Below are 11,337 nucleotides of genomic sequence, written 5' to 3' on the forward strand. Positions count from 1 at the left end.
GCCTACAAATAAGAAATTTGTTTTATTCCAGCACTTCCACTCAGTTCTTGCCTCAATTTTCCAAAACAATGTTAATCCAGAGTTAACAATGTCATGACATAAACACAGCAAGTGACTTTATGTGCCATCAGGGATATCTTTGAAAAATTACTGTTTACAAACAATCTAAATTTTAGACTTCTTTATGTACAAGAGTGAATTAAGAAGCTCAAATACTTGGCAAAATAGAAATCTCATTAAATATCAGGTTCTGAGGTAGTCATAATCAGCAGTAAGTTAAATACAACTCAACTGTTCTCCAGGTGGAAATATTCCTCAACCACTCAAAAAAGGGAGAGTGACCCTTTCTGATATTAAATTCCATCAAATGGTTCTGTTTTTAATATTTGCTGTACCATGTCTATAAAGGAATATAGGTAACATTCTGTGTTACATTTCATTACAAATTCTAGACTGAGTGTATAAATTAGAAGAAAGTGAAAGCTCTTGGGCCTAGCAGCCTGGCAAATTGTCTGACCTGATGATCAGTGACAGCATACAGGTTAAGTTGCCTCACATTTGGTAAAATGAAAATAGGAGTGTGGGGGGTAGAGCCCCACACATGGGTGGTAGTGGGGGGCAAAGCTCCCACTTCAGTGGGTGTAATTTGGTACTGTTTGAGATTTTATCATTGGTGGCCAAGTGGTTACTTTCCTGGATAGGATATATGATGTTCTGGGAGTTTGTGCTTGTAAAATTATGACATTTTCATCTTGCTGCTTAGTCAATGACATGCACAGACAAACAAATGCACTTGGGAATGCACACCAATATACAGAAATACACACTTGTATGCACATGTGCATGCACACACACATACATGCGTGCACACACACAAATATATACACACATGCCCCCGCACAGAGAGATGCAAAAATGCACACAAGCACAGATAACACACACCCACACATGTGCACACATACACAGTCACACTCACAAACACATACATGTGTGCATACACATGCAGATACACACACACACACACACACACACACACACACACACACACACACACACACACACACACACACACACACACACACACACACACACACACACACAAACATACCTGCACAGGTGTGATCATAAGGAAGGAATGTAAGTTCAGCCTGTTAAGGAAAATACCTTAAGTCAGCTGATTATGTATTTCTAGTACCTTCTATGAGGAATATGAATTCCAGTTGAGACATGACATACAAGGATATCATTATATGTTTAGAAGCCACACATGGAGACTAGATATTTCAAGTTTGAATGAACATAACAAACCCTGACAGTGAAAGCAGATTGCACCTTTGAGGAAGTGATTGTTTGCTGAAGGTAAAACAAGAGCAAAAGGTATCCTGAGGTTCTTCATTCAAAAGAATGCTGGCAGTAGTATTTATGTCTCATCAACTCTATGCTTTTCTTCTTATCTCTCTGTCTCATATTTTGCATTGACAAAGGTTAGGGTTATCATCTGTCAGTCCCTATTTGGTTCATTTGCTTCTTGCAAAAAACATGAAAATCCTAAATTAGTTGAGATTCTAGGACAAAAAATATTTCCTAAACTTTTTCTAAAATCTGCATAGTACAATTACTTTTTACCCAAAATACTTTATAGTACATGAAAGAAACTGAAAAACTCAAGTTCTGCAAAAGCAAGCTTTTATTTTGGCCAAAATAGTGACTTTCAGTTCTTTGCACTGGTTGTGGGTATGGTTGCCCTGCCAAAAACATGTTGGGCATTTTAAATGTGACAATCCTAGCAAGGTTTGCATGAATGGAAACAATATGAAATTAATGTACATCTTTCATTAGTACAACAACATACTTTAGGATTAAGAAAGAATCTCACTGCTAGCAACAAGATCTGCAGCCAAAAGGGACTACTTTGATTGTAGAAAATATGATTCAAAGACATGCTAGCCACAAAAAGGAAAAAATCATTATTGATTAAAATGCTTGTTTCTGAATTGTAGTGTTACCGACGGTGCTAATTAGTACTTTCATGAAGTAAACACCACTGGTGGTCCACGCATCATGTTGGAAGAAGCACCCATTTAATCAGTCTTTCACAGACACAGCTTCATCGAGAAGGTGCTGAGATGAACCGTGGAAAAGCTGGCACAGCTGACTGAAAATCAGTTGATCGAAGGTTATTGGCTTTTCCTGGTCAAGATTGTGGAAGAGTGGGGAGTAGGAAATTTGCCCATCTCCTATTGTTGTGTGATCTCAGAATTGGTATGTATATGTGTGTGTGTGTTTGTGTGTGTGTGTGTGTGTGTGTATATATATATATATATATATATATATATATATATATATATATATATATATATCCATGTATGTAGATGTAGATATATATATATATATATATATAGATATATTTATATATATATATATATATATATATATATATATATATATAGATAGATAGACACACACACACACACACACACACACACACACACACACACACACACACACACACACACACACACATCTATATATATATTATTTATTTGTTTTTATTTAACATTTGTTGATCGGGAAAGTCCGACTAGGTTCCACAGATCCTGTTTTCAGCAGAGGCCCGGGGAGAAATGCTCCAGAATATATATATATATATATATATATTTATATATATATATATATATATAGATAGATAGATGTGTGTGTGTGTGTGTGTGTGTGTGTGTGTGTGTGTGTGTGTGTGTGTGTGTGTGTGTGTGTGTGTGTGTGTGTGTGTATGTATATGTACGGATCTACTCACATTACTCAAGTAGCACATTTGCTAATCTCAGAAGCACTGGCCATATTCATGATGATCCGATGTGATTGAATAAAAGCTACAATTTTAGGAATATTTACTCTATTATCTGGTTATTTGGAAAATGGCAGAGCATTTCTGGGGTTGCTTCCCCCAGCCTCAGTCAGTATAAATTGTGTCTCTATGCAAATTACTTAATCGGACATTTGCCCACTGAAAAAGGACTGTGAACCCATTGGGCTTACTATGTTAACATTTTTTTGTGCTGCAGACATAGCCATTGAGAGGATTGTAAGGCTGACCAGTGACGTGGAAAGAATGAGACTGTAAAGCCTACAGCAACATGAGGACTGAATTTTCTGTGAGTGTATACATGATATCTGCATGTGATATGTTGCACAACCTCATGATCAACCCTTGCAAGAGGGCCAATATACACACAAGGATCTCTACTAGGTCCCCTTTGTTTCTCCCTGTTCTTTAATGACCATACATCTGCCGTCCCCAGTCTTAATCTAGTCAATACAATGATGATTTCCTAATGCTTGTACCCAATAAAGATATAAGTATCCTTCAAAAAACTACAGACTAATTACACACATTTATGTTACTGGACAGACTAATAGACCCTCACAGATTCATTGTTACGATATTCAGCACTCCTTAAAGATAACCTATAACCACATCTGTTATAATTGCTGATACAAACAGATAACATTCTGCCTCTATTAAATGAGCAAAAAGCACCTAAGAATAACATTGGACTAAATTATGTCATTAATCAGACACACAGACAACATTATTAATAAAACTCTAGTCCAACTAAAATTATGTCTCAGAATCTCTCACCTACTTTCACATAGCCCATTGTACTACAGCGAGAAATGTCCTAGTCCCTAGGTTAGAGTATGATCTTCCCCTTTTAGCTCTTCACTCTAGCACAAATACATGCAAAATAGAAACCAACCTTTAACAATCTGTGAATATCATAGCCAACTCCTAGAAAAATTCAACTAGCTAACTGTAGCTCAAAGAGCAGCCATGCTCTTTAGTTCACAGATCTTTAAAGTCTTAAAGATGAGATACTAACCCCGAAAACAACACTTCATATTAAGAAACATAATTATAACTTGAGAGGCACTCAGAAAGAGACACTAACGCTTATGAGACCCCCTGTATAAACTCACTACAGGAGGAAAAGCTTTGTCTAAAATGGGCCTAGTAGGTTGGACCCAGATTTCAAGAGACAAAGACACATTCCATACATTCAAAAACAAAATAAAATAACATATGTTTGCACACTCTAAATGTTCATGCTTTCAAGCAGTGGCTAATTGTATTACTCTATATTAATGCCATCTCCTAGTCATTAGCATCATATGTTTATATATTTTTAGTGTATTTCTGTTTTTAGATGTATTTTGTGTGTTACTTTTAGTATAGTTTTTAGTATGTTTTAGTTTTGGAGCTTTTCTCCCCGGGCCTCCACTGAAAATGGACATGTATCCAGTTGGACTAGCCCGGTCAACAAATGTAAAATAAATAAAATAAAATAATTGTGGGCCTCAGGCATAAGACATTCTATAACTTGTACTTAAAATGTGTTAATCTTGCTTAAGCTTGTGAAACATGACTTCTAACTTTTGAAATTCTGATCTTAGCTTTTATACTGTAAATTTGTTGTTCTGTGCTTTAAATGTGTGTTACTGTGCATTGATTTAAATTGACTCTATGTCTTCTGTTTGTGCACTTGTAAATCAACAGCATGGCTCTGTCTGCCTGATGGTAATACTAATTATTGTGCCTTTGTGGTCAGGTTGTGGTTGAAAAGGGTCTGTTGATCAGTTCATTTACCTGATTATCAAACTGAAAATAAATAAATTATGTAACAACTTCCTCCCAAAAAGAACAAGCAAAAAAACATGGAAGAAATAAAAAGTACCTGTGACATCTGTCACTGATGTTAATGTGAAGAGAGATGGCGCTGTAGCAGAGGGGCAAATATACTGCTCAGTAGTAAAGAATAGTGCAAAAGATGACTGAAGCTTACATGGGGAGACATGCTAAAACTGTAGTAATTGTCAGTGCAATACGAGATAAAATAAATGATAAAAGTGAAGGATAGACATATCAAAACAGCATGACAGATTGTACACCTTCATTACACAACAAAATGTAAGGTATATTTCCAAACAGAACAACCCCAGATACAGTTACAAGTTAGGTACAGATAGGTTTAAAAATCAATATCTGTGAAAAATGTTTTATATATCTTGCCCAGCAGCACCTACACTAAAGAATTAATACCTTGTTAAATAATGGCCACTCATGCTGCAGACATTATAGGTTCATAGGGTCATATGTATATACTAGGCTCATGAACCATGAGACCTGTACAAGTCTAGTCGTGCAACCCAATGAATCTGGGTGTATGTTATTTAGGGCATCATTTAACTGCTGCCTCTGTCCAACAGAAAGACCGGGGTGAATTTCTGATTTCCCATCTACTGGTCCAGATTTTGCTTGAAAAGGTTTAAGGAAGGGCTCTGTTTCATACAGATACTTAGACATTTTGCTCTCTATATGACTATTTTTTGTTATTTCTTTGAATCTTTTTGTTGTGTACTAACATAAAATTTTGGGGCAAGTTTTTTTATCCTTTTATTATGCCTTTCATGATTTGTATGTGGTTTGTTATGTTAAACCAAGATTATGTGACATTTTTTATAATGTTTAATACCTATGAAACACTATATAATTTAAGCTATGGGGTAAAGATTTTAATGGGGTGTATAGGTTTAAATTTCATGAATGAAAGAGGGTTTGGTTCTCATTTAACCTAAGATGTTATATAACAACATTTCAAATGTGTTTGGATTTTTACTGTTTTATCTGAAAAAGTTTTGCATTTATTAAAATGAAAGTGCTAAAATCAAATGTTTCAACAGCTTTTTAATGTTTTTTGAGATTGTTTGAAGCCGTAACCCTGTATTGGAGTTTCTGCGGTAATGTATTTTTCATCTGGTTTTCTAAATTTTGTTTTGGAGTCACATAGAAGGAAATCCTATCACAGAGAATGGGAATTCTCTGAGCTACATTCCTGTCCCTCCAACATGTCTTATTTAGATCACAAGCAAAGTTTAAATCCTTGGATCTAGTAGCTCAAGTTACCAGAAGTAGATAGAGAAATGTAAGAATAGGCAAGGTATGTAGCTGGGTAGAAAAATCAGGGGGAGAAGGAGGAATAAAATTGGCCAGTAGAGGAAAGAAAATGTTCACACATATGTTATCAATGTAAATGTTGGTATATGACTTGCATCTAAATAGTATCTTATGTATAAGCCTATTTTCAAATGTAAATCTTTACAGAGTGTGCTGGGAATGGAATTCAGCAGTAACCAGTCTGTGCAAGCACTCATACAGTAGAAAGAGAAGGGTTGCATGCCAATGGAGTGGGTAGGTTGAGCACAATAAACAAAGAAATCCAAAAATGTGTCTCATGTAGGCAGAGAGGGAGAGAAAGAGAGAGAGAGAGAGAGAGAGAGGCAGAGAGGTTCGTACACTTAAGGTAAGAATTACAACTCATAGTGTGACCTGCCATGTCTTGCAATATAAACTATAAAAGGGTAACTCCAGTAAGGTTAACAGCAATGCATGTCAGGCACTGCTGTGTTGCCAAAACTGTAACAATACAATCATAAAAATGCCTGTTAAACAGAAGGCAGAGCCACCCAACCAAGATAATTGTGCTGAAATGTATGGGATTTAGTTGCTTTATTTCTGCATCCTATGCCCCTGCTATGCAAATGCTTTATCAAAACATTTTTATGAATGGATAGGTGGACTAAGTTTGCAAGGATTGGCATCAGATTACTGATGGTAGTGAGTAAGTATTCTATGTATGATTGAGGAATTAAGGAAGGTCTAAGGATAAGATGACCATGTATAATAAACAGGAAGAAGCAAAGATTGCTGTTTGTGTGGCAGAAATAATTTTGGATTTAGATATACTGGAGCAGAGATGCTAACAGTGAGGTGAAATGCACATGAATCTGTACATATTGATTAGCAGTACCTGGGGACTAGTGCATTTGATGGATGACTGTGTTGCTACCATGGGTATCCAATAGTCTAGGACTTGTAAAAAGAAACATTTGGCAATAGTGGCTTTAACATCAGGTGTTAATAGAGAGGGAAAGCTATTTTATGGCTGGAAGACAAAACAATCTTGATTTTCTTAGTCACATAGTTAATCTGAGAAGCAATGATAAGAGTCTACTTGAGCTGTAAACCTAGCTGTCAGTGTATCTGTATTATTTCACAGATAGAAAGGCAGAGGTAACTGACAATCCTGTGCAACCTGAGACACTTGTTTGGCTATAGATAGGTGGAATGTATCCAATATGGAGAATACTTGGAAAAAACAGGTGACCATGTAATCTGAACACAATTAAAGCAGAAATATTAGTAAACAATAAGATTATAAAAGCTTTAGTAAATGCATTAAAAAGTAAGATGCTATGTGCTGAGTCCTGGGGTATACCTAAAATTATTTTTTGAGAATGAAACAGGGAGGTACCTTCTCTAAATCTGAATGAGTACTAACTTAAGTAAACGCTTCTTGGTAACACATAGAGTAAAGAGGTGGCTGTATGCTATAGTGATGTATGTGAAATCACTGAGGACAATATCAGTAAGAGTGCCATCAGTTTAACTGCTGAAAATTAATTGTTTAAGAGTTGAAATGGTGTTTTTAGGGAAGTATTAACTTATTACATCTGAATGACGCATCCAGGTGCATCTGCAGTTAATTCTTACTGACACCTCTAGGTGTCAAATATTGCTTGTTCATAATAGCAAGGTTTTGAAATTATTGATGCAATGTACAAGGTTTTAAAAGATTTCATCTTAAAGTTACAAAATAGCAAACTCAACTACATTAGTATTTGACCTCTGTCTAGTGCAGCTAAAGAGACATTAACTGTAATTTGTATGACATTAATTTATATAATTGTCACATTTTTCTAAATATATCAACAACCAAGTAACACAGACAGAATTCCTTAGTCTCATATGAAAGCTGACAGCTAGATGAATAAAATGCTGTTGACAATATGTGTAATTTGAGTGGTTGCTGAGATATTGTAAGTTGTTTACAAAATATTACAAACATAATAGTTGCTATTCATCCTGAGACTTCTTCAGACATACAAAACTTCCCATCAGAATGTTGCATTTAATATAAGTAATCAATATAAAGCATCCAATCAAAACCAAGAATCAATTAAAAAAGAAAATCAATTATCATTAAAACAAAATATGCAAATCACATAGAATTGTAAAATACATCACAAAATCATATTATTTAATTTTTTATTTTTTAATATTTTCTAATAAATAGTCTATTTCCAATCAACTAAAAAACATTTGAAGTTAATATTATTTAAACCAGGGAGATGATGGGCAGACATACGGATTTGCCACTCAGTTTCTTTTTTAGCAACTTGATTTTTAAAGTACCACCCCTCATGTCTGTTTGCACATGCTCTGAAACTCCAAATATAAACTTCTTGTATTTTTTACAAGTAATAGTGTGTGCAAATAAAGCATTATTAGTATTTCTAACCTTGATTGCATAGATATGTTCCCTGATTCTTTTGCCCAAAGACCTTGTTGTCAGTTTTTTCCAATACATTCCAACCCCCTATTGCCTGTTGTCTATGTCCCTAATTGCAGTCATCCCTATCGATTTGCCAAAGACCTTGTTGTCAGTTTTTTCCAATACATTCCAACCCCCTATTGCCTGTTGTCTATGTCCCTAATTGCAGTCATCCCTATCAGCAGAATCTCCTTTTTCCATTCCTGTGTTGGTTTACTTCTTAGGATACTTTCTGCTACTTTATGGATATAATATTCTGTATGATTATTGTTATTTTCCTTAAAGGCCTGCATCCAAAATCCCAGTCTCTCCCTATTTCTTGAACTTTCCCCCTGTTTCAACATCCCTTTCTACTTTCAATTACAGTTTTCTGCCTGTGCTATGTATTGGTAATCCCAATCTGCCCTGTTCTACCGGAAGAATCAGCTTACCCCATTTGACTCTTGCCATCTTTCCTTCCCAGAGAAGGTCATTCAGCTCTTTATTAATTGCTATCTACAACATCTCTTCTGGTTGATAAAAATATTTCTGACCTTTGTGTAAGACTAATGGAACTAAAAACATTTTAACTGCTTGCGTCTTACTATTCACATCCATATAATAAAGCTTCCATTTTCTCAGTTCTTGTATTATCATTTGTTTAGTCTGTTCCCACATATCCTTAGCTGCCATACCAGACTAATTTTGAATCCATACTCCTAAATACTTCATTTTTTCATGTCCCCATAAGTATGGATACTGCTGAATCAGTTCATGTGTGGGTACATAATGTACCTCTATTGCCTTTCTTTAGCTTCAATAATGTATCCCAAAAAGATTTGAAATAGTCTCAGAATGTAACACAACACTGTAATGTCTCTTCCTGTTTTTTTTTTTGTAGGTATAAAATAATATTATCTGTAGAAAGAGCCAGTTTTTCTTGACTATCATACCAATTATATCCTTGAATTTCTGAGTCCCTTATTTTCTTTTCCAGTGGTTCTAAATAGAATGCAAATAACAAAGGGGAAAGAGGACACCTCTGTCTTGTTCCTCTTCTCAATAAGAAATTATCAGAGAGGACCCACCCACTTTCATTTTTGCCTCTGATCCTTCATAGATCCTTCTAATCAAACTTATATTTTTTTCAGGAAATGCAAATGTTTCCATTGCCCTGCTCGGAACGTCCCAGCTTACTTTGTCAAATGCCATCTCTGCATCAAGGCCCACAACAATGGTATCTTTTAACATTCTGCTTCCCTCTGGATCATCAATGTTCTGTTAATGCTGTAACAAGTTTGCTTCCCCTCCAGAAAACCGCACTGATCCATATTTATCAAATTTGCCATTCTTTTATCCATTATAGAGATGAACACTTTATAAAAATCATGGTTTAGTATTGAAATGGGCCTGCATGAAGCTGTACCTGATGGATCTTTACCCTCTTTATGTATTACAGCTACCACTGTTTTCTTCCAGGATGGTGGCAATTCTCCGTCTCCTCTTAAAATACTGTTAAAATCTTCCACATCTTTATCAGTTTTTCCCTCCTAGCTTCCAAACTTCCACAGGAATACTATCTATTCCTAGTGACTTGACTGTAGATTGGTTATACATCACAATTTCTATCTCATCTCCTCCTATCCTAACCATTAGTATTTGAGCCTCATCTACATCTAACCTTGGCAGGTTTAATTCTTCCATAAACATTTCCATTTGTATCTTTTCTTGATTTCCATATTTCTCTGCTTTATACAGACTTTCATAGACTTTCCAAAATATTTGTAATACCGCTACAGAGTCTCTTGTTACCTTCTATGTTATAGGCTCCCTAATCTTGGTAACAGCCCTTTGTACTTTCTGTTGCCTGAGTTGTTGTGCTAAAAGTTTTGTGCTCTAGTGTTGTTATCAAAAAACAGTTGCTTAACATCAGTCTTTCTAAACTCATGTATATTATTGAGGTAATCCCTTTTTTCTGCTTAGCATTATGTATTTGATCCTCTTTTTGTTCTGTGAGATTCCCCTTATTCTGGAATACTTTAACATTTGTCAGTCCTTCTAAATAATTCTTCTTACTTCTTAACCATAACTCCCTTTCTTTTGTTTCCACCCTATTTTAAACTCCACCTTAAGTTTATTCCACTCCTAGGTATGTTTTCAGAAGTAATTTCTATCCTCTTGAACAGCTCCTGAATAATCTCCACTACCCATTCCTTAAATTCCTCTATTTTCAACAGATAGGTGGGAAAGCAGCAGTATCTCATTTGTATTTTATTACCCTGTGTTTTTATTTTAGTTATTATTGACACATGATCTGAAATAATTATTGGGTGTGCATCCGGACTTCAATTAAATGCACATGTTCCTGTGAAATGTAAATTCTGTCTAGCATAGACCTGTTTTCACATCTTGGAAAATAATAATTAAATTCACTCCAAACTCCTATTATCGAATTCACATCTTCCATGTCAAATATTTTCATAAATTTCTTCAAACATCTACCCTCTTTTATTATACTTTCCCTTATGGGCCCCTCAGACACATCTTCACTGTTGCAAATCAAATTTAAGTTCCCACTTATAAGGAATATCCCTTGCTGAAAACTGATTATTTCTCTGAGAATTTTCTTAAGCTCCATTATAGCAGTTTTAGTTGGAATATAAATACATGCCAGTGTAATCCTCTTCCCTAGCCAGTAGACCCTTAGCACTACAAATCTGCCATTGTTATCTTTTTTATCCTATATCACAATTTGAGCCCCTCCTGCAATTAACATAAGTACTCCTCTTTTCTTTTGTCCCAGGTATTCCACTGAATAACCATGTTGAAAAACTTTCTTTATCAAATTCACATGTTAATTTCTTTCCAAGTGTGTCTCTTGTAATATAGCTATTTGCCTGTACATTTT

Source organism: Protopterus annectens, chromosome 7.part0 (genome assembly GCF_019279795.1).
Source record: "Protopterus annectens isolate FY-2018-M chromosome 7.part0, PAN1.0, whole genome shotgun sequence".
In the NCBI taxonomy this organism is placed as follows: domain Eukaryota; kingdom Metazoa; phylum Chordata; order Ceratodontiformes; family Protopteridae; genus Protopterus; species Protopterus annectens.